The following is a 25,669-nucleotide window of genomic DNA, read 5'->3' on the forward strand; positions in this document are numbered from 1 at the left end:
CATAAGAGGCCATCTTATGCATAAGAGTTGCAGTCAAAACAAATGAATTAAGTGAGTGTGTGGATGGATGTGCCATCCCATGCATTCATGATCAATATATGAAATAATATCTCAGCGCTTAAAGAAAGCAGAAAAAAAGTGATTATTTAGTAGGAACCTAAAACTATCCAATGTAAGTTTTTAATGAGTGTGTACAACAAAACTAAAATAGTTAAGGATCAATGATTTGCTGTATATCAGAAATGATTCATTAGGCAACATAATTTTAAAACACTTGTTATAGACCCGAGATTGTTGCAGAGTAGCTGGATGCTCCGTCCACTTGCTCCCAAACCCAGATCAGTCTTGCAGCTAAACCACAGAGCAATCTGCTTGAAAATTCAGCGTAGAGTGTGAGCGTGTGAGAGTGCATACACAGGCGAGAGTGCAGGGAATGTGCATGAGTGCTGTGCCCCGGACTCTCCAAGCCAAGCAAATGCCACCACTGCTGCCCAGCCCGGCACTTCTGGCTGTGCAGATACGGGGTTGCTGCAGATCGGTTCAGGAGCCACAAGCTTCCGGTGCAGAGAGAGATGGCCACAGAGGTGCTGGCTCCAGAAACAGTGTGGCAAGTGCACACCGACCCAAGACGGAAACTCTGGAGGGAGTGGGGGCAGCACCCCACCACCTCTCCATGTTGCATTATTGCTGCAGGACTCTTCCCAGTGCCATCTGGGAGAGACACCCAGAGAAATTTTACCTAAAACTGTCAGAGGTTTTCACCAGTGGCCAGCCTTGACTGAGAAAGACTACAATTTTGGCGGGGGAGGAGTACGAGGAGAACAGGTTCCCCAGGTCTCAGTGCCGCAGCAGAAGGGCGACACTCTCTAAAAGAGGAGCTGAGGTGAGACTCCAGACTCACCAGGGACCCAGTGCTCCCCCTGCACGTGCACAAGTATGCAGCCACTCTGCTAACAAAGAAGTCAGAGGGACAGAGTCGCACTGAAAGGACTGTGTGACCCAACCCAGCATGACTGGTGAGCAGGGAACTGTACAGAGTGGAGAGTTCAGGCCCAAGTCTCCAGTAAAAGAGCAGCAGGCTGAAGAACAGACAGCGAGAGGAGCTGAACACCTGAGATTTGCTGTAGCCAGACATCCCTTCACAGACACCTGAACTCAAAACCCACCTGCAGGATTATAGGCTCTGCAGATCAGTGAGGTCAGGCTCAGGAATCCCGTGCTGGGCACATTTCCTCAGGGAAAAGAAGAAAAAGCTCTGAAAGGGCTCTACCAGACACTAAGAGCTACTCTGTTCCCTGGGCCCTGATTCACTACACCCAGCAGAGAAAGGAGATTAGACAGGTGCAACAAGGGCGATTCAGGCTCCACCCAGATGCAGCGTCTAGACAGAGCTGCTGTCTCTGCCAAGCAGGAAAGAGCTGCCCCTGTTACATAGATTGGCTCCTCATACGAAATGGACACTAATTCACCAGAAATCATACATTTTTGGGAAAGAATCTAGGACAGACGAAGATAAGCAGCAAGGGGATGGAAAACACTCCCACCGTCTTCCTGTGAAGACTGAATAGTGCTCCATGGAGGTGACCCAACATTCCCCACCTCCCAATCTCACCAGAGGTCCCCTCTGGAGGCAGGTGGAGAAGGTACTGGCAGTCCTCTCAGGTCATTAAATGAACTACTCCTGGGCCCACGGCTGATGGAAAACCAGCAGGTCAGAAGAGTGGGGTCCAGCCAAATCTGAAGGAGACAGCCACAGACTGTGGATTGCTTGTAGTCTCAAAAAGCCTGCCTAGAGCCAGACTAGAACACCATCTGACAATACCGGGGGCTGATCCAGAAAAAGAAGGCAGTGGTAAAACTTGATTCTACTGAGACAAATTCCACTGTGGTCTTCTTCGTGATTATGTTAAAGGACATAAGCCAGACAGTGAAAGACAAATACCCTATGGCTTCACCTACAAGAGGAACCTTTTGAACAAAACAGATAAATAAGAAAAATACAACCAGAGGTATGGAAACAAGGAACAGACTGACAGCGGCCAGAAGGGAGGCAGGGAGGAGGACAAGAGTAGAAAGAAGAGGAAGGGACTAGTTAAAGAACATGCATGAATAACCCATGGACATGGACAACATGGTAGAGATTGACTGTGAGAGTAGGGGTTGGGCCAGGCAATGGAGAGTAACAGGGAAAAATGTGGACCACTGTGACTGATCAACAATAAAATATTCAATAATAAATACATGAATAAACGAAACACTTATTAAACAGCAAAAAGAATACAACACATAATTTTGCCCTGGCTGGTGTGGCTCAGTGCATTGAATGCTGGCCTGTGCATGAAAGAGTTGTCCGTTAGATTCCCAGTCAGGGCACGTGCCTGGGTTGCAGGCTGGGTCCCCAGTGGGGGGACGGGTGTGTGTGAGAGAGAACCACACACTGATGTTTCTCTCTCTCTTTCCCCTTCCCTTCCCATCTCTCTAAAACTAAATAAATAAAGTCTTTAAAAAACATAATTTCACTGAAAAAATATTAATAAGATAGTTGGAGAGCATGTACCAAAAAATTATAAACTTAATTTTAGAATTAAAAGATTAAATAAAATGGAGCGACTACCATACTTTTGGTGATCTTTGATGGAAAATCCATTAAAGGATTCATTTCTTCTAAGAAAAATACATGCTTTCAGTATCAAAATACCCACAAAGTAGGCTGACAGCTCTGAGGGGGAGTGAGGGTTGGGGATGGAAGGTTAAAGCGAAAAAGAGAAATAACTCATGGACACAAACAACAATGTGGTGATTGCATTCGGTGGAGGGGGCTGTGTGGAGGTGGAAGATGGTATAAGAGGGATAAGTGGTAATGGAAAAAATACAATAAAAATAAATTGTTTTTAAAATTAATAAACACCTATTTCTTAATTTTAAAATTTGTTTCTAAGTTATTTGGATGAAAAACTTTTAAAGGAAAATGTAACTCCAGATCACAGAAGAAGGATGTGATAATCATTGTAAGAGATACATAGTAACCTTATTTAAAAAAACATCATATTATTAAATATATGTTAAGCTTTTAACTTCTCGAAGTTATGCACTATTTTCAAAGTGTTATCGTTTTAGAGCGTTTCAAGAATTTAATCAAATTATAAACATGAGGTTGAAAGACAGAAAAATGATGCACTGTGACATTCTGGTCACATGATACCAGTGGTCATCAACTTAATTGTTTATTAGGACACAGAGATAATACTAATTAGAGGGAAAGAATGCACACAAAATGATTTCAACTACATTAAAACTATATATGTATAGTTTTACATATGGCTAAGGACATATGTCCTTATGGCTAAGGACAAGTAATCATTTGTCAACTATACGGACAGTGGCATAATTTGTTCTTAACTAAGTTTTTAAATATTATAGAATATTAAAATTTCTTATATATCTGTGGAATAAAAATAAGGTGATCTCATACTTTATAAAATATACTATACATATATAGTTTATATTTATTTTATAAATACAAAGTTTTTCTCCTATCAGTGATGATCTTAAGTTATATAAATGTTAAATCACTGTTGTACACCTGAAATCAATATGCTATTTTATGCCAACTATAATTTAATTAAAAATGTCAAAAAAATTTAATCAACACTTCAATGAAAAAAGAAAGAACAGGGAAGGACAGAGTGAGAAAGAGAGGAAGAAAGAGAGACAAAAGAAAGGGAAAGAAGAGAGAAAATATAAGAAAAAATACATCACAGCTAACAAATCTTTATTTTTTTTCTGTAGGTAACAGGTTGTACATATTTCATAAAGGTATGTAATAGTTGCAATAACTCTGAGAATATGTGAATGAAACAAAAAGAGCCTATCTGTACTTCTATGGAACACAATAGAAGATAGAATCAAAGGTTAAAAAGCATATACTGAGCAAGATTATTTAAACTTGTAGTTTGGGGCATGTTTAACCATATTTAAGAAATGGAAGTTTCCAGTCTATTATCTTCTCTTAAACTGAAACTGGCTAAGCAATGATCAAGCCAAGCACCAGACTTCTGGCCTTAGTAGGCTTCTATTTGGAAAACAATGTCATGGGGTTTATGTAGACAGATGGATAAATGAACAAAAGCAAATAACATTCTAAGTTTTCTCTGTATTTGGTCTTCTGCCAAATGGGATTATATTTCTGTAGAAAACTACATCTTACTGCATCTGAGATCAGGGTATTTTCATTCTTCCACTTATGAAAACTCCTGGCATGAATTTATCTCTTCCTACATCAATTTATCTCTGAATTTACTTCTCTGAAATATCTCCATTTCATAGCATGATTATATTAAAAACTTGTTAAGGGTGGACACAACCAGATTTTCTCAGTGTATAAATTATTCCATGGAATGAAGTTAAATCTATACTCCACTACTAAATTAAGTATTTATTCTCTTGGTATGAGCTGAATTGAGTCCTCCAAAATTCATATATTGAAGTCCTAATACCAGCACCTCAGAATGTGACTATATTTGGAGACAGAGTTAAAGAGGTAATTAAGCTAAAATGGTATCTTTAGGGATTATCCAATCATGATATTCCTATAAGAACAGCAGATGAGGATATAGACATGTACAAAGGAAGACCAGGTAAAGGCACAAGGAGAAGGCCATCTACAAGCTAAATAGAGACCTCAGGACCAATTCTACACATACTATGGTTTTGGACTTCTAGTCTCCAAAATAGTGAGCAAATACATTTCTGCAGTTAAAGCCACTCGGTCTGTTGTACTTAGAAAACTAATGTATCTATAATAAAGTAAGTTTGATAGTTTGAGCCTTACTGATAGCTGTTTTCAACACAATTAGCTCTGTTTTCTGTGTTTACTCCTAAACTATGAAATTTAAGTATACCTTTAAGTTCAGTTAGTTGTACAGACAGGCTAAGGACTCTCTCAGAATAAAGAAGACATTAATAAGATTATCTATTCAGTCTTGTATACTGAAAACACAATACTTATATTGCACATTCATGTCAGAAGAACTGTCCTGTTCCCTTATTTGATACAAAGGAGATTTATCCTCTTTCGTAAGACAATAACAATATGGGATAATAGTGAATAAAACAAGGTATTTGAGAAAACCCCTAGGAGATTAATAACCACGTAATCAATAATCAACCTTATACAGAATTAATTTGAAAAAAACACTTTCCTACCTAGCAAGTCTATTTACTAATAAATGGAAGATATCAAGAGGGAAAAGTTATCATCAGATTATCTTATATAAGAAATTCTCTGTACAACAACAGAGAAGACAGACTAAATGAGGTTGATGCCACAATGTAAATGTATGATAAAGATTGTGCTTATAATAAATGTTCTTATAAAGGGAATGAACAATCAAGAGGCCTGAATTCATAGACTCATAGCCATGTGTTCAGTACTACTAGATAATAAAGGCAGAAATATTAGGATTTAAAAATAATGCGGGAGAATCCATGAAGACTCCTGAGGAGAATACATGCTGAAAGTTGTGATTAAAAAGATTTGTATGACAATGTAGACCATTCATTTCCTTGATATTTTAGTTTTATGCTTGTAAATCAAAGATAATTAAATATGATTTATGGGGAAATTGGGAGGATTAATTACAGATGCTAGTGTTTGTAGAGAGCTTTAAGAAAGTCTGGATTTAATATCTTATTGCATCTGAGTTCAGGGTATTTTCATTTTTCCATTTGTGAATATCTGTTCTCATTTTTGGAAGTCACTTTAGATTGAGCTCTAATTGAAGGGGTTTCTGAGAACATTTATGAAAAAAAGCCCCTGTGAAGAGCAACTGGCAAGGTCAGACCACCATGGCAGTGTGACAAAGGCCGCATTGCCATGATGTGGGTCACAACGAAGAGTTCCTAAGAGAAGCAGATAATCTTCGAATGTTTTTCTCATTAGTCATTGGTCCCTCACTTTTCACTTCCAGATATTAGAGTAAAAGTTTAGGTCACCCCATAAAATAATTAACAGTTAACCATTCCAGTAATTCAAAACTGATTAAGGAATTAAAATTGTTCATTAAATCTCTTATAATTTTGATTATAATTAAAGTTACACACTGTTTTGGAATGGCCAAATCAGTTTTACAATTATGTGTCATATATAAATGGTCCACATTAAAAAATCCTTCATACATAAAATAAGCAAGGACCTAGAAAATCACTACTCATTATTCTGTGGATTTTTGTTTCACTCAACTAGATCATGTTTACTAAGAAAATGTCCTCTGGGAAAGCAGAAATTTAAATCTCTGCTCTGCTACTTAATTGCTGTTATAATAATGCTACCAATGATGCAATTCCTTTATGCAACCAATATGTATTTGTCAGGCACTGTTCTTACTATATCTGATTTTAAGGGGATAAGTGGGACTAAAATGGAGATACTAAAAACTTTTAATCTTTTTTATTTTTTAAAATTATTTCATTTTCTCCATTATCATTTATCCTCCTTATATCCCCTCCCCCATACAATCCCACACTGTCATCCATGTCCATGAGTCCTTTTTGCTCAAAGCTTCTACCTACTAATCACGCCCCCTCAGTACCAAAGCCAAGAGCTGTTACCTTGCTCTTTATCTATGAGTCTGTTTCTATTTTGCTTGTCAGTTCATTTTGTTCATTTCATTCCACATATGAGTGAAATCTTGTGGTATTTGTCTTTCTCTGACTGACTTATTTCACTTAGCACAGGGTTCTCCATGTCTCCATGTTGTTGCAAAGGGTAAATTTTTTAATTTTCTTCTTTTTTATGGCTGTTCCATAAAAAATAGTGTTCCATTTTGTAAATGTCTTATAGTTGTTTTATCCACTCTTCTACTGATGGACATTTGGGCTACTTCCAAATCTTGGCTATTGTAAATAATGTTGCAATCAACATAGAGACGCTTATGTTCTTTCAAATCAGTGAATTAGTGTTTCAGGTTTCTTCAGAAAAATTCCCAGAAGTGGAGACATTGGGTCATAAAGAAGTACCATTTTTTAATAACCTTTATACACACCTCTTATTTTTAAAATGAGTGTCTGTTACATACGTGACAAAAATCATTAAAACTGAATCTAGTCATTAAATCATTTTCCTTGCAATAGCACACAGTCTCTACCATCTTGGAGTCTTCCAACTAATCCATCCCCATGTGTTTACTCTCTTAACAATTGCTGCATTTTCATCATTCGCATGTCAAGAAGTCATCTTTCACATTCTATCCCTATCACTACTATATAATCAAGACCCTAAGTTAGGCATTGTTATATAAGGTGGCCTGTTGAGAGAGCTGTCAACTTTGCTTTCTCTCCATTATCTCTCGTCTTACTCAGTCTGTATTACTATGCAAGGTAGTACGAAGATTTGATTCCAAGTTTCAGGTCTATCACTTACTATTTTTGTGACCTTATTAATGTCACTTAAAAATCTAAATTCCATTGACATCCACTTGAAAAGTTGGAGATAATACCAAAATAGTTTCCATCATTAAATTTTTTGAAATCTGCATTTTTAAATATCTAGACTGGATTCATCATGTTTATTATTGTCCCAACTTCTCTTTTCTCCACTATTCCATCTTTGTTGAATACACACACACACACACATGTGTATATATACATATGTGTTTATATATGTTCAACAAATTGAACATGTATATGTGTATGTATGTATATGTGCGTATGTGTATATATAGCTTTTACACTGTTTCAAGAAAATTTTTGCATTTTTTTTCTTACAGCCCTTTGCTTTGATGCAAACCAAACTTGTCTAAGTGCAAGTCTTTTTTCTCTCAAGCCTCTCATTAGAATTCAATACATAGTCAAAATTGTAATGCATTCTCATTTCAGAACTATGGAGATAGAGATGAAATCATGTTGCTGGCTTTACTAATCTTGATTTATTACATTGGGCTAAGGAAGAGGCACAGCTTCCCCCAAAACATAAAACTACTTAGTAGTCAAAAACAAGTAAGGTGCTCTACTAAGGAGAAAGGTGAGGGGGTTGGTAGTAAGGAAATATATTGTGTTTGTAGGCACCACCTGCTTTGTGCTACTATCATGTTTCCAAACTCTTAATCAAAAATTTTTGAGAACTACTAAGGGATAAATGTAATTTATATCTGTGCAATTGCTTGCTAAAAGGAGAGTTGGGTTAGACATAGAAGCAATGAATTTTGTTTCTGACTGTATTTCTAATGTCTGCCTATAAAATCAGTGTGTCTCCTTTGATGTCTGTTTCATCATGTATTAAAGTCTTAAAAAAGGAGATTTAGTAACTCACAAGTTTCTGATTTGGATGCTCGTATAAGAAAAAAGACTATTAATCAAGGTAAAAATGTCATGGAAAGATAAATTTTAGGATATAAACAAATACATGGAGAACCATTGAAATGAAGAAAATGAATTAAAGAATCAAAAGGTGGTTATAAAATTGTTTTTCTTATGGTCTAGCAGAGATGTATTAAAAAGGAAATATTTGAAAGTCATTTAAAAAATGTGCTGTTTGAAATCACTGGGCATGGGATAAGCTATTTAAGAGAGATTGAATACAGAGGTCCAACTAACACCAACAGAGATATGGTGTTAGTTATCGAAGAACTTACAGATTTTATTAAATGCCTATATATAATTTTTAAGTCAAAAGTAATATCTCAGTTAAGGAACTATTTTGTCTTTTTAACTTGTGCTCTTTTTGTTTCATTCTTCTTTTGACAGGTGTACACACCTGATATTTTAAGAAATGTTTTTTTTTAATTAACACCAGAAATATGTTTTTGAATAAAATATTTACATGTCAATATTTTATCAATCACATATCTTAATGTAAATGATCTTTTTACTATTACTCATATTTTTCTTACTTTTGATCTCTAATTCCAGTGTTCATTGTTTTCATGGCTCAGTTGCAAAATGTAATAACAACTTGATGCACAATACAGTTGGGTAATTTCATAGTCACTGAACTAAGCTGTCTGTCAAATGTACAGAAATTGCGAAGTGAGGATAAAGACAAATCAACTATTTTATAATGATTATTACAAATTACATAATAAAATTGTGAATACATCTGGGACTACAAGAAATTTCCCAAAATGTCTACCCCTTAATTTTGTGAGAAATAAAGTATTAGTTATGGTTAATTGTATCATGTTTGAATTTTGAGTTTTCCTGCCATTACCACTTTATAACTTTACACATACCATATTTTATTAAACAAACAAAAAAAAATTCCTCTTGTTAGTAACTCTAAAAAAAATTCCATATCCATGCAAAAAGACACTAGAAAGTTGAAATTGATTAATTTATTTATCCATTTCTCCATCCATTCATTTGAAAATATTAATAATTCACAAGTCAGAGAAGACAAACATTTTTTTGTTACCTCAAGAACTTTCAGGGAAGGGGAAAGTCAAGGAACATATAGCAAGGACTCATGGACAAAACCAAAGGGGAAGAGCTGAGGGAGGGACGGTGGGAGGGGGCAAGGGAAAGAGGTGGGGGGAAGGCAGAGACAAATGTATTTAAAAAGTAAATAAATTAATAAAAAAAAAGAACTTTCCAGCATATTTCTTAACATACAGTTCACACAATAAATCTTTGTTGGTTAAAAAAAAAAGAAAAGTGATAATTAAAAATTAATCACTTGTCCTGGCTGGGCTGTTCAGTTGGTTGGAGCATTGTCACATACACCAAAAAGGTTTCAGTTTCGTTTCCCAGTAAGGGCACGTACCTGGGTTGCAAATTCAATCCCTGGCTGGGGCACATACAATAGGCAGCTGATCTATGTTTCTCTCTCACATCAGTGGTTCTCTCCCTCTCTCTCTCTCTCTCTCAAATTAATAAAAATATATCCTCCAGTGAAGATTAGGAAAATAACAAAAAATAAAAATAAATTACTTTTATTGTAGGAGATAGAATGTAATATGCTAAGTGGTATAATAAATGACTATGAAGACACTGTGTAGTTATAAGAGGGCTTCGCAGAAGGATGACCACTGAAAGATCAAAAAGTAACTCATGTAAGACATTTATCGTATTTAAAGATGTGAATAAAGGTAAATATGATGAGCTAATAACTGACTATAGTAGATTGTTGATCCAAAATGGCTTGTAAAAAAGTGTTGTTGTTGTTTTTTATTGTATCCATTTATTTTTTTAAGTGGTTGCTTCAATTTCTGAAGCCTTGCATTACATGAAAGGATCATGGTATAGTCAACAAATTTACTTGGAAAGAAACAAATAAAATAGTCTTCCTGTACAAATAAAGGGTCCAATAAATGTTTGATAATACAAAGCACTTTGTAAAGCATAGAAGCGTTGCATAAATAGGAAATTGTATTCATTAGTCAAAGGAAATAATTACTTGGAAACTTTACTACTGGGGGAAGAACTCCTAATTACTTCATGAATATACAGATTTTTCTCCTTTATTGCAGATACTTCAATACTTATATCAACCTTCTCTTTCTTTTCCTTGATTGTAAAAATCTGTGTTGATATTCCCTTGTGTTGTGAATATACATAAAGATATCAACTCACTAACAATGCCTGAATATCAGTAAGTAGATTAAATTGAATGATAAAAGCTCCTTCTAATAAAATGAAAGTGGTTTTCTTCCTTATTAATTGTATTAAATAAAATCCTCTCTTGGGATTAAGTCATTAAATTTATCCTCTCTACCTATGAAATAGAGCCATTAGATATTCAACTGGATCAATATAAATGTCTAATTAAGGCAATTGAGATGTAGATACTTTTCCTGTCCAAATGCTATTTGGTTTATCTGATATACCAAAATTGCTTTAATGAGAATAGAAGCATTTTTTTTTATTTTGTACATACTGCAAAGTTAAGCAAAAAATTGAACCATAAATATTTCTTAAACCTGTTCTGACCTATTTTTGCTAGGCTCCCAAATAGAGGCACAGTTAAATGCCTAACCTCAAGAAGCTTACTTAATGATAATAAGAAAAAATAAATATTTATGATAAAATATAAGGTCTCTGATAGATTATAGAAGTGGGCTTTTTTTCCTTTTTGTCTTTCTTTGGTGAGAGCAGGGAGGACATGAAAATTGAAGATTGCTGTTCAAACTCATCATAAGCACCAGAAGTAAATAAATCTTTCCAAAGCACAGACATTAAAATATGCCAATAGTCCAAATTTTAAAAATTCTGTATTGGCTCCCCATCAACGTCACAAATGACTGAGGAGCATTTTGAAAACACACAAATCAGGTGAAAGGAATCTTGACAGGAAAATCTTTCAATAAAAAGATGCAGGAACACAGAAAGCATTGAATGAATTAAAGTGTTTCAAAACATGTTTAATGTGATACCATTTCATATATAGTATAAGCATAAAATCCTTACAATGGTGTCCTTCCATTCCCAGGTATGGTGAGAAAACAGCTCCTCTGAGTTGCTGCCCAGGCATTTTGCAGTATGAGACCTAGAACCTTGACATTTAGATAAGGACCCTAGCTTAGGATTCCTACCACAAATTCCCACTTTACTTTTCCTGAGCCACCTTTAAAAATAATTATTTAGAGCAGACATCGTGAAAAGTGACCTCTACCCCAACCACCCTGCGACTAGTAGGTGCCTGCGCCCGCTGCTCTCACTGCCCTGCTCCTCGGTGACTTGCAACGGAGCACCACTGCTCTCTGGACTCATGACATCCCCAGCTCTGGGATTTGTAACTAAGAATTAACGTGATTTTACTTCCTTTGTGAGTGTATTGAAACTGCACCTTCAGTCAAACAACATTGGGATTTTCACAACCCCAAAGTGTCAGCTCAAATACTGAATCAGTTACCTGCCAACTCTTAATGGGCGACGTATGCCTCTTCATTCAGCAGGTCATACTCTGTGTATTTTTAATTTAATACACCACTTACAACACCCTCCCCAACACAACATGTGCTGTTATTGCCAATCATTTTGCTTCTACGCATTCACATAAAACCCATAATACTATTTGTCACTTTTTTAGCAAGTAAATATAATTTATATAAATGTTAAAATGAGAAAAATATTAAATGAATCCAGACGCATACCCATTCTAACTCTCTCCCTGTGAGGATACCTAAAGGTGAAGCTCCGGGAGGTGATTAGGTCATGAGGGCGGAGTCTCAATGAACAGGATTAGTGCTGTTATGAAAGAGGTTCCAGGGAGTTTGCTCACCCATTCCTTCCTGAGTTTCCTTGATCTTGGCCTTCCTGGCCTCTAGAACTTTGAGAAATAGTTATCTATTGTTTATAAACCACTTAGTCCATGGTATTGTTATTATAGAAGCCTAAATGTAATAAGACATTAAGGTGACCATAAAAAGTGCCACAGACTGGATGGCCTAAGTAATCGAAATGTATTTATTCATAGTTCTGGAGGCTAGATTCTGAAATCAATGTTTTGCAGCCATTGGTTTCTTCTGAAGCTTCTCTTCTTGACTTGAAGATGGCTGTCTTTTCCCTGTGTCATCACATGGTCCACCTTCTGTACATGCCTGTGTCCTAATCACCTGTTTTTATAAGAATATCAGTTATGTGTGTGTGTGTGTGTGTGTCTGTGTGTGTGCATATAATGTACCGTAATGGTCTTTTGAACTTAATTACCTATAGAAAGACCTTATCTCCATGATCTCTGAATATAGTCAAATCTTACTCCAGGTTAAGACTTCAACATATGGATTTTGTGGTGACACAATTCAACCCATAATAGTAGATAATAAATTTGTAAGGCAAAGTCTTATATGCTCTATGTATCTGCAGCTTCTACAGTGTTAACCAAGAGAATTTTTCACATGAAAGTATTGAGTGATAATGATTTGATGTACTTGTTATAATCTTAACAAATCACATACATATAAAGGCATGCTTTTAATTATTTTAAATACTGAAATAGTCTCTTTTCACTAAGAAAATAGATGAAAGGGTAAAGTAGCTATTCATTAACCTTTTTGACTATGGTCATTCATAAAATAATGCTATTTCAAAAGTATTGCAAATTTCTCATACTTTTAGATGGGTTTAAATAGCTTAATCTAAACTGCTCAATTTAAAGTTTATAGGTTAATTTTTGACAGACAAATTTAAGATAAAAGTAAGTTGCAGTGGAAATTAGCTGAATTATCTATTTAAAATTTTTAAATATTTATGATTTTCTACTTCTAATATTTTATTTACATATTCAATATGTTAAAATATTTAAATTTTAATAAATATTTAATTTTTAATTTAATACTTAATTTTTAATTTGTTTACATATTCAAAATAATCTCAATATATAAAAACCCAACTTAATGTAAGAATAAAATAAGAATTAGTCTTAATTTATAACAATTTTTTCTGTATCATTTTAAGGGATGGTTAGATGAAAGATTTCCATGATTGTGATTAAAATACTTTGAAGCACACACTTCTAAATTAATAAAAAATTTAAAGTTTTTATAACATACTATAAGTAGGTGATATATGTTGGCCATACGATATATGCAAAAACAAATGTTGTAATTCAATATTATTTTATTCTTGACATTTTATGAATAAGAATAGACTCAAAGCTTCCAAGCTGTTTTTTTTAAGATTCTGCTAGTAATAAGTGACTAAATTAGACATTTAAAATCAAAACTAATATTTTCTCTTTTATTAGTTTCCAAGAAAGTATGGAATCTTCCCATATTTTATAATAAAGATGAAATCTTTTATTTTTGCTCAATACTTTCACTTATTCTTCTTAGGAAGAGTATTTCCAATTTAACTTTGCCTAGCTTAATAATCAAAGCTGTTCCACATATATATCTCATTTATTGATATTCACAAGTACACATGTGTTCTACTTGTATTAATTTTTATTTATTTAACTAATGTGTGCTACACAGGCAAACTGATGACATAGAAATCATTATTTTGCACAATCTCAGGATGAGGAAACTGAGGAATAAAACGTGATGTACTTGCCCAACATCACATGGGGTTAACATTTGATTCCAGGCAATCTGGCTCTAAATTAATTCTCTTTAACAACTTCACCCTGCAGGTATAAACTGTCAATCAGTCCTTTGAAGGAAGCTTTGGGTACACAACACATCTTGACTCTGCTGTCATATAGAAGAGAAGAATAAACAAACTGAGCAATACTCTAGGAACTTTTCCTAAATTAGAATGAAGATCTAATTCCATTTGGGAACACTTTCACTTGACACACTGCAGTGTTCTTCAAAAGGTAATTTAAAGGCTTCCTTTGTTTCTTAAAAATTGTATTAAATTATATCTCTAAAGATATGTTCTTTTCCATTACTCATTTCCTTTATGTTCTGAGAAATACCAATTTCTGTACTTGGTATTCACTTTGTCTTGTTTTTGTATATATAAAGTTTTCTCCAGATGTTTATTTTACATCTTTACTTTTTTCTCCCTAGAGCTTGTTTGCATACTCATTGTTTTTGGACATGGTTAGGCTGTTAAAATGGATCTTAATATTTATTTTCCATTCAAAAATATTTATTTTCCATATTTATTTCATATGTGATATGATTATCATATATCATATTTATTAACATGAAAGTAAAGTATTTAATGAATATAAAGAAAATGGTGTAAAACTAAATTTAAGGTTCTTCCCGAGAATTCGGTTGTTTTTTGCTTGTCATGTTACCTGTATATAGTTTTTGTTTGTTTGTTTGTTTGTTTTTTCTGTTAATGCATAATGTGAGTTTTAGCTCCTAATTCATTTTGTGTTTCAGAACCATTGGTATCCTTTGAAATATTAATACTGTTAATGTTAGAATTTCAAAAATATCCAAAAGTGTTTCCAATAAACAAAGTAAAATGGAAACAAGTAAGCACATATTAAGTGCAGAAGGTTTAAAATTATTATGTGCCTGGCTTATAAAAAAATGAACGTCATGTACAGAAGTAAATAACAGAATTAATATGTTCCAAAGAAATATATTTTTTTAAAATATCAAGATTAGAAGTCTCCATGGCCTTTTAGTCAAAACACATTGTTAATTAGGTCTCTGCCGGAATATTGTCTGTGCTGATATGCTCATTGTATTTTCTTCCAACATTTCCTGACCAGCTTTCAAGAAAATGATTCATGGAGAAATAAAGTCAAAAAGGCAGTGAATAAGATTCAGGGCCATATCAATAACCAAAACCTAGAAAGCTGACTTTTAATTCTTAGAATCAGTTGTTAATTACAAAATGTGTCAGCAACAACCCTTCTTTAGACAAAGTTCTCAGTAAAATTCTCTGCCAGGAAATTATCATTTTCTTTTTATTTATAGTTGTCTATCCTCATCACCCCTTATTTACTTCTCTTTAAACAAATATTTAAAATCATCTAGAAGTAGTCTTCAATTGAAAATGTCTACATTCCCCTCAACTAATCATTTTCCAAAATAGAAACCTGGCCATGTTGGACTAGATTATTTTACACCATTATACATTTCAGAAAGCAAGTCATTTTAAAATATAATTTGACATTAGTGTGCACAAATAACTGTTATAAGAAAATCTGTATTTAAAATTTTTCTAACCTCTTGTCAACACAATATTATAAAAATCATTAGTATATGACCCTCTTTTATTATTACAGTCTCCATATAGGTCTATTGAAATACTTTCCTAATGCCCTTATATTTGTTCAACTGTTGTTTTAAACTACATATAACAAAAACTAAAGGTATCTAAATCTATGCTTATTTTTTATTATTTAATTTTTGAAGTAAAAATTGCAATCCTATGGACTGCAAGGAAAGTATCAAGAAATAATAAATTCACTATTGAATTAATTTACATGATTTTCAGAATCATTAGTTCAAGAAGTTATTGTTTTTCTTTTCTCATAATATGGTCATTGGACATATAAATTGCCTAAAAGTGCTTTTCTCTCTGAAAAAAATTGTAATACTAAAATTTTAAAAAGTGTTCTGTGTTTCATTTTAACATTGAAGATGGAAGAACATGCTCAACATTTCCAGCATATTGTGCTTTATTATTTCAAGAAAAGTGAACTTGCAACTAAAACACAAAAAAAGATTTGTGTAGTGTATGGGGAAGATGCCATGACTGATTGAACATGTCAAAAGGGGTTTGTGAAATTTTGTGCAGGAGATTTCTCTCAGGACAATGCTCCATAGTTGGGGAGACCAGTTGAAGTTGATAGAGAACGAATTGAAACATTAATTGAGAACAATCAACATTATACCATGTGGGAGATAGCCAACACACTCAAAATATCCAAATTAATAAAATTATTGGTGAAAATGAAAAATGTGTCTTTTATTTCATGGAAAAAAACCAAACAGATGGTCTTTTTGGCTAACCTAATACTTTATTTACAAATACATAAATTTATTAAGGACTGAATTATATAATTTTCCCCCAGTTCATATGCTGAAGCTTTAATCTCCAGAGTGAGAATATTTGGAGACAGAGCCTTTAAAGAGGTAAGCAAGGTTAAATGAGGTCAAAAGAATGGGGCCCTAATCTCATATGACTGCTGTGCTTCTACAAAGAGGAAGAAATACAAGGGATATGTCTGACAGAGGAAAGATCTCGTGAGGACATAGTGAGAAGGGCCATCTGCACTATCAGGACGGGGCTGCAGGAGAAACCTACTCTTCAGCACCTTTATCTTGGACTTTCAGAAACTTGAGTAAATAAGTTGTCATTGTTCAATCCACCTAACCTGTGGTTTATTTTATTGCAGTCCTAGAAAACCAAAGCAAAATTCTAAGGCCAAGTTTGTAATTTTCCTAAATAAGCTTTGGACAAAGAAAATATATACAGAAATCTATAATTTTGAACTTCTTTTTACAAAGTGTAAATATATTTACCTGATTGCCTGAGATGGGAAAGCCAGATGTTTTTGTTCATTCTCCAAACAGACTGCAGGCTGAGGTATGGAAAATCAAGGACAAAAATACAGTATTATAAGTAAAGTCAATGTCAGGTTTGAAAATAGAACTCAGGAAAACTTAAAATCACATGTAGCCTTGATATGTGTCCACTCCTGTTAGAACTCTGGGTGGTTGTATATAAGAAGTAGATGTAGCCTTTGAAGAACATAAGCAGCCAGACAGGATACCAGTAATTTAGATGAACAAATCAGAACCAGACATCAGCCTTTTGGAGTACAGTACTGGTGTACTTTGCAGTGAGCTGTGGTAGATACAGTCAATTACCAGGATCAATCCCCATCACGATTTAGGGTGCTTTTCTGTACTGAAAGAGCAGAGACCTGAAGATTTATTTTTTCCTAGGTTCCCTTGAATGTACTGGATGCAAATTGTTTATTTTAATTAGATCCATTTATATAAGTGTTTCAAAGGGGAAAATTCAGAGGAAGCCATCTTTCTTCTGATTTTTGCTCATTTAGTTTTATGGTTTGTTTTTTTTTTTTTCTTATAGCAAGGAAGTTGTGAGGATGTGATTTTGTTTTGTGGCTTTGTTTCAGAGTCCAGTTTCCAGCTTCACCGGTCTAACTAGATTTTTGGTGTTGCAGCCATTTCCTGATTTCTTCAAGACAGTATGTCAAACTCAGTGGTTTAGTTGCAGCATCATGACTTTCTGCTTTTTTGATTGTGTCAGAGGTTGTAGCTCCCTTGATCAATTCAATATGGGACATTCTGAAGTATAGTTAAAATGCAACTCTTCTAATCATTTTCTGGGGTAAATCCCATTCTGCTCATAGTATTTATTGAAATTCTGACTGTTAGAGAAACTAAGAAATGTTCAATTTTATGTTAAAAATGTCTGCATACAATTAATTCTATTGGTATTTGGGAAAGTAGTGTGTTATCCACATGCTAAATTAGATTTAATAGTAAATGTATTCTAACTCGTAAATATCTCCAAATATACAAGAGTTGATAAATACAACATATCCTTAAACATGAAAATGACTCTTAAGTCCATACTTACAGTTTCTATTCTCCTTAATCCACAGATGCTTTCTCACTCTACCCTACCCCTAATATGGTGCTTTTCTCTACGGCAAAAGCAGAAAGTTAAATATATACAATCTTACTGAATTGTTTATTTACTGAATTGTTTATAATGACTAACAGTTTATCTATTTAGAAAACAACTGCATTGTAAACAAAAGGATAGCCTTGCTTTCATTATCAGTTAGCCACAAAATTGTGCCATCACACAGAAAGAAGGTATTAAACCTTATCTTCCCAGACCTAGTGACAAAGTTTATGAAAGAAAAAAAGTTATATTATTCTTTCAGTCTTTTATTTGATTCAATTACTTTTCTTCCTATCTCAGAGATTACAGTTACCTTGAAGTATCAATACAAACTTGTCCTTCCTTTGCCCTAAGAGTATTTAGCTGTGTTTTACCTGAAGAAAACTTTTAAACATTTTTTGAAAATTATTATTTATTGAAAAGAATATATGACAGGGGTGAAGAAAGCGTTGTTATTACAGCTTTGAGGTAATTAAATAATGAAGAACACCTCATTAGATCTTTCTGGGACATAGGTTAAACTATAATAAAAAATCAGGGGAGAGCTAAACAATCTCTACAACCTCCTCTCCATCTGAGATACCAGGCTTCTCTTCTGGCTATACTTTACTGGAATTTAAAATGGATTATTAGATTATGGAAAGAAAATGCTAAATTAGAGCTTATTCATTGAATATGCAGAGGAATATGAAAGAAAATATAGCATTTCCCAATAGAGAACTGCTAATTAAATGCAGATTTTTTATTAATGTAATACCACAAGCTATCAATAAATATTATGAAAGTTGCTTACATATGTCCTAGTAGAGTCCTCTGGGAGAAATGTTAGCACATATAATCTTAAACTTTAAAAATATACTTGTGTGCTCTGGCTGGTGTGGCTCGGTGGACTGAGATGCTAACCCGCAAACCAAAGGGTCGCCAGTTCTATTCTTAGTCAGGGCACATACCTGGGTTGCAGACAAGTTCCCCAGTAGGGGGCACATGAGAGGCAATCACACATTGATGTTTCTCTCCCTTGTCTTTCTCCTTCCCTTCCCTTCCTCTCTAAAAACAAGTAAATAAAATTAAAAAATATATATACTTATGTACAAAGGCATGTGTGTTTGGTTTTTTTCTGTTAAAAGAAAAAATTAAAAATATATTTGTCAAAATTTACAGAAGCACAAAAGGGCAAAAATTAGAGCTGTTCACAGATATGATGTCAGCAATAGCACCATTTTTCTTAGGACATTAATTTTGATGAAGACCTGTGGCTTCACTTTCTTAATATCTTTGTACTATCAAATGTTAGGATGAGACAGCAGTGCCAACAACATTTTGGAAGCTATCATCAATCTACCTTAATGCCTGTATTATCCTTTAGTTTATTGCACACATGAAAAAGCAAAACAAAGGTTTGTGAGAGAAATTTTAAAGCTCAGATTTAATTATAAAATTAACAAATTGATTTGTTTAGTTACTCGAAATCCATTCAATAGTGTAAATTGGATGTCTCAAGTGGACAGAACCATGCAGTATAAGGTTTATTCATTATGAATGGGATATTATGTAATTTCCTGTAGACTAAGTGATATGCAAATTCTTCACGAAAAAAATTTATCATTTCAGATATATCTGTAAATGTCTAGAATTTGAGAGAAAATAGTTTTTAAACATCATTGATACTGAACAATTAGTTTGGCCACTTGCCTAGCATCCTAGTCAATCTGGGTATCAAATATAACTAAATCATGGCTGTACTAACCAAATACTAATGCCCATTTAATGTGTAATATGTGCAGTCTGTCATGTAATTCATTAGTTTCATTATTTATTTTCATGCCCTGAGTAGTCTCTGATACTATCTGCCATGTGAGATAGCACATTGAACTAAATAGACAATTAATCATGATCATGGAAGGATAGAATACACAACTTCATTGTTAGCAGAAACACACACACAAATCTGAATTAGAGCTGATGTGTCTAGCTTTTCCTGCAACTTTTTACACTGAGAACTGGGGAATTTCTGAAGAAACAGAAAAAACAGATTGTAGGTTAATGATTCTTGGTGTGATTTTTATACTGAGACAAGAAGGAGAAGAACGATTTATTCTAGGAAAAAGAAGAGGAAGGATGTATCTGTCCAGGGGTCAACATGTACAGTACAGTGAATGGAACACTAATCAGAGTGACTATCACAAAAGGGCTAATGCGATAATTACACCAATAAAGGTAAGAATGACTTCTGTAATAGAAATTACCAGAAAACAATGGAAAAAGCCCAGACAAAAATGAGGTAGCTCAAAATTTTTATCTCTAGCCCTACTTTAAATGTGAAAATCAACTTTTGTTTAAACATTCATTCAAGAAAAAAATATTGAGCTGAACAGGTGTGAAGTTTGCGCTGGACAAAAAAAAATATATATATATATGTGTATATATATACACACACACACACACACACACACACACACATATATATATATATATAATATAAAACTAAGTCCCTGCCTTTGAGGATCTTATATTTTGATGAAGGAGATTGCAAATAAATAAATATGTACTATATTCTCAAGGGGTAATGAGTGTTGCAATGAGAAGTACAGCAGTCAAGAGAGGGAGAGTATTAGAGAGCTCTTATAACTTGGAAACATTAGAAAAATCTCTCTGAAAAGCCGATATAAACAAAAACTAGATTGAAATGAGAGGATAAAAAATTGTAAATATTTCAGAAAAGATAGTCTAAGGCTGAGAGATCATCAATATTGTCAAGGTCCTGATGAGGGTAAGTATGAAAAAATCTTGTAGAAGACCACTGGGGCTACAGGGAAGTGAACAAAGAAGACAAGAATAAAGATGCAAGAAAAAGATGATAACCACCTGTTATGGACTGGTGGATTTTGGTTTCTAAGGCTGCATGTTTGGCATCTTTGTCCCTGTGGTGGACAAAGTAAAAGAGGCCAAGGTTGAAACAAGAAGTGGTCTTTGGACACTTGATAGGAATCTCATTGAATCTATAGATTGCTTTGGGTATTATGGACATTTTAATTATTTTAATTCATCCTATCCATGAACATGGTATATGCTTCCACTTATTTTATCTTCTTCAATTTCTTTCTTCAGTATCTCATAACTTTCCAAGTGCAGGTCTTTTACATCATGAGCTGGGTTTATTCCTAAGTATTTTATTCTTTTTGAAGCAATTGTGAATGGGATTGTTTTCTTAATTTCACTTTCCATTAGTTCATATTGGCATATAAAAATGCAACTAATTTCTGGATATTCATTTTGTATCCTGAAACATTGCTGAACTCATTTATCAGTTCTAGTAGTTTATTGGTGGGACCTTCAGAATTCTGTACATACAGTATCATGTCATCTGCCAATGAAGACAGTTTTACTTCTTCCTTTCCAACTTGGATGCCTTCTATTTCTTCTTCTTGCCTCACTGCTGTGGCTAAGACTTCCAGAGCTATATCAAATAAGAAAGGTGAAAGCAGACATCCCCATTTTGTTCCCGATCTTAAGGGGAATGTTTGTAGTTTTTGCCCATTGAGTATGATGCTGGCAGTGGGTATGTTATATACATGCTTTATTATGTTTATGTATTTTCCCTCTATTCCCACTTTGCTGAGAGTTTTTATCATAAATAGGTGCCAGATTTTATCAAATGTTTTCTCTGCATCTTTTAATATGATCATGTGGTCTTTAGCCTTCATTTTGATTATGTGGTGAATAACATTTATTGACTTCCAACCCAAGTATCTTTCACTAGATGAGTGGATAAAACAAGTTTGGAACATTTACACAGTGAAATATTCCTTGGCCATGAAAAAGAAGAAAATTTTACTCCTTGTGACAGGGTGGATGGACCTGGAGAACATTGGGCTAAGTGAAATAAGCCAAACTGAGAAAGTCAAATACCAAATGATTTCACTCATATGTGGACTCTAATGAACAAACTTAACTAAAAAGTAAAACTAGAGACAGTCACATAGATAGGACGACAACTAAGGTGGGGCAGGTTAAGTGGTGGGGAGATTGAGCAAAAAGGAAAAGAAGCTCATGGACATTGATGACCGTGCAGTGACTGTGGTGGGCGGAGCTGTGCAAGGGGACAAAACAATAATAGAAAAAATACAATAAAAAGAAAAGAAATTAAAAGTAAAAAAGAAGAGTTTTTAAGAAGGGAGCCTGTTAGAAAGGTATGGAATTCTCGAGGCAAGAAAGGATGTTGGCATGACCTAAGGAAGCAAAACTAGGGGAGTTAAACAAAGTCAAATTCAAGGGTTCTTAAAATGCAAACCAATATATATTTGTTCAAAGGTTGGATGAAGGGCATGAAGAGAGTGTGGAGTTATATATGATTCTAAGTTTTGGCCTAAAAAACTAGATATCATTCAACCTCATTCACTAAATAGAGGACAGAGAAGACCAGGATACAAACCAAAATTCAGAAAACACAAAATGAGAAATTACTGTTTTTAAAAGGCTAATATCATAGCCATCTTTGCGTGAAGTAGAAGCAGTAGCCCTGCAAACCCTCTAGGAAGGTTCAGTTCCTGCACCAGGCTGCCAGGTTTACCTAAAATAACTCCAGCTGGATTTTAGCTCCAAGAAACGCCATTATTTAGGGTCCATTGTATAATACATAAACTTCACAATCATGTAAAATGAACCTGCATGTCTGCATCTAAAGTAAAATAAAACTTAAGATCTTTGGTATGCACATCATGATTGACCAAAAAAAAAAAAAAATTCTCCCATGAAGCAAATAGTAAACTTAACAGATTTATGTAAATATGAAATTCATCCAATGAATTGAAAAGTTGCACATTTTCCAAGCTTCAAATAACGTTTGGAATTTTGGAAAAAAATTAACTACAGCCCTTGTAACTGAACAAAAACAAAGGCCTGGTTACCTGTTGCCACAAAAGTCAAACTCATGGGGCAGATGCTGGTACAAAAGGAAAGAGGCTTTATTCAGGTGCTGCACAGCCTGGGAGAATGGTGGGCTCCCATCTTGAAGGCTATCCTCTCTTTCTGCACTGGACAAAGTCTACTCATGCTCAGCTAGAGTTTCTGCTCTGTTTTAAAGTACAGTCCTTTGGAGCCCACAGGGGGCTGTTGAGCAGTCTTAGTTTCTATCCAAGTAGTTTAGCTTATTCCTGGCTGCTGTGCCTTCCATGCTCCCTCCTTGAGGCTGTGGGTGGAGCCCACATGGCCCTGGGCCATGCAGTTCCTTCGGCCTCATGGTTGCATGCTCCTGGGCGAGACAGCAATGAACACACAAGTGAGTGTATCACCTGGTGGGCAAGAGAGTGAGAGAGAGGCTCCCTCCTGGAGGCCATGGGCAGCATGGCTGCTAAGACCATATGACCATGAGAGAACAGGAGAATGCACCATGAGAAGATAGGTAACAAGCAAGAGGGAGCTTCAATTTTTCCTGGTATTGTATTAGATTGGGCTTGGGACACACCAAGTGCTTTCTCAAAATGACCAATTAACTTCCCAAACTTTTACACACTTTAGGTGAGTTCACGTCCTAACCAATTCCTTCCTCCCAGGCTGGAGTGACAAGCTTCTTTGGTCCAGTATCTCCTCTGTGCTGTTTTCTCTTTTTTTACCCCTATGGTGCATGTGCCTGTCTTTCCCTGGTCCCACCCCCAATCTGCTACTGGGGGTGGGTTTTTTTCCTCTACCTAATTATCTTGCTAGATTTTTGCACGCTTAGTGTACAAATCTCCCTTTGCCACCATCTTGGCCAATGGGGGAGACTGACCAGGGCTCTGACTGAGAGTTTCAATGTAGCACCCTTTTGTGTTTACCTGAATGATCTTAGTACACAAAGATCTGCACACTCCTGTATTAGATCAGTCAAAAAAAATTGATTTATACGTGTGTGGCCATTTTGGGAGAAGTAATATTTTTGTTTAAAATAAAATTGAAAAACTTTAATACACTATATAGTTGAACTTAAAAGAAACAAAATATGCATAATGTCTAGAGATAAGTTAAGGAATACTTCTTATACATCATCCAGTAATGAAATTCTATTTTCCATTTGGAAAGTTACAAATTAAAATTGTTTATTATTTCCCCTAGATTCATACAAGATAGTATAAAATAAAATTTTGTTAAAATATCATTCAGGTATCTGAGGCTTAGAAAATAAAAAGAAATCAAGATTTTAAAAATATGTTTATATATCAAAGTAGCCTTAAGTATTTTTACATACCAAAGAAGCCGTATTCCAAGCAATGACTGATAAATACAACAAATACATTAGATTCTACTTTTACTATATTTTTGCTCTTCCAATGTGGAAACAGCTGATTCACTTCAGATGTATCAACTTTAGGTGTAATAATCTATCCAAAGCAAGATCAATTCATTATCAATCAACAAGGAAAAAATACAAGAAGATGATATCTAGTAACAATTTTGTTCAAATGAACAAATTGCTTTCAGAAGCATCCTGATTCTTATTTTCTCCTAATCTAGGTAGATTAGATAGGCAGATAGAAATAAAATATATCAATCCCTCCACAAGAACTATGTTAAACTACTAAAAATATACAACTCACTTACTTTAAGGAAAAATCTCTCAGTTTTGGAGTCCTGCCTGAGGTATGGGATATACATGGCAATTGGTGAGGGGCACTAGTTAGTATTGATTGTATGCAATATTGTCATTAATCCCTACTCTGTTCACTTCAATAAATAGATTTCTTGCCTAAAAAGTAGTTGTTAATATCTCTTAATTTGAACTCCTCACACAGAGTATTGATATTCGTTAACCCCACCCCATTGCCTTTATTTCTCTACTTCGAGTCACATCTCCATATATATTGTAAAAGTTAAAGACATGCAGTAACACTCAATATAGATTTTTTTCGTAGCTACTAATCATAAAAAAAATCTATTCACCATTTTGACCTACCAGAGACATTGTTTCTTATAAGACTTTCAGGTATAGCATTTATGATTTAAGAAGCCACTCAATATTTTACAAGAGTAATATTTCCAAGGTGTAAGATTTCGTTCTGTTCTATTAAATATTTTTCTACAACCAAAGTATTTTGCTAATATAAAGTGAACAATTAGTTAATTAAAGAATCAAACAGACAAATTTGAGCCTGTTTTCAAGACTATTTGCCAAATCTTCAATAGCCTAAGTAGTTCATCAAGGTAGCAGTTAACCATAGTCAGAAAAATTGCTCACTTCTGATAAATTGATAGGAAACAAGGAGCCTGAAAAATTGTGTCTAAGTCTTAATATATATTCCAACTGAGAAATATGCAGTCAAGAATGAATAAAATATGAGTTTAGGTGTGGTCTCAAACTACTTATGTGCTTATTCTTTGTTCTAAACAATAACTTTCTAAATGGGAAACATATAGATTACAATTCAAACATGTGTGTGTATGTGTGTGTGTATTTGCTTACCAGAAGTGACTCTAATTTTTAAAAACACAAATAAAACATTGGTACCCATGGGGAAATGACAGTACTTGACTGAAGAATCACCACTTAAATAGCAGTGACGTAAGTCTACCACTCCGTAGTGAGATTTGATAATACTGGTACAAAAGTGTCCCACAATTGCTAATCAGCCCTGGGGGACAAAGATGTAGTCCCAGGTTTTCTCTACCCACGGGTCAGGGAAACAAA

The 25,669-nt window shown here is 34.4% G+C and overlaps 1 pseudogene; it reads right to left on the bottom strand.

Moving 5' to 3' along the window:
* Positions 1 to 277: 277 nt before the first annotated feature.
* The window catches only part of LOC129077644 (nucleolar and spindle-associated protein 1-like), a 75,306-nt pseudogene continuing 49,914 nt past the window's right edge, over positions 278 to 25,669 (bottom strand).

This window comes from Pteronotus mesoamericanus, unplaced genomic scaffold (genome assembly GCF_021234165.1).
Source record: "Pteronotus mesoamericanus isolate MK-2021 breed Mesoamerican mustached bat unplaced genomic scaffold, CSHL_Meso_final contig_68, whole genome shotgun sequence".
NCBI lineage: Eukaryota > Metazoa > Chordata > Mammalia > Chiroptera > Mormoopidae > Pteronotus > Pteronotus mesoamericanus.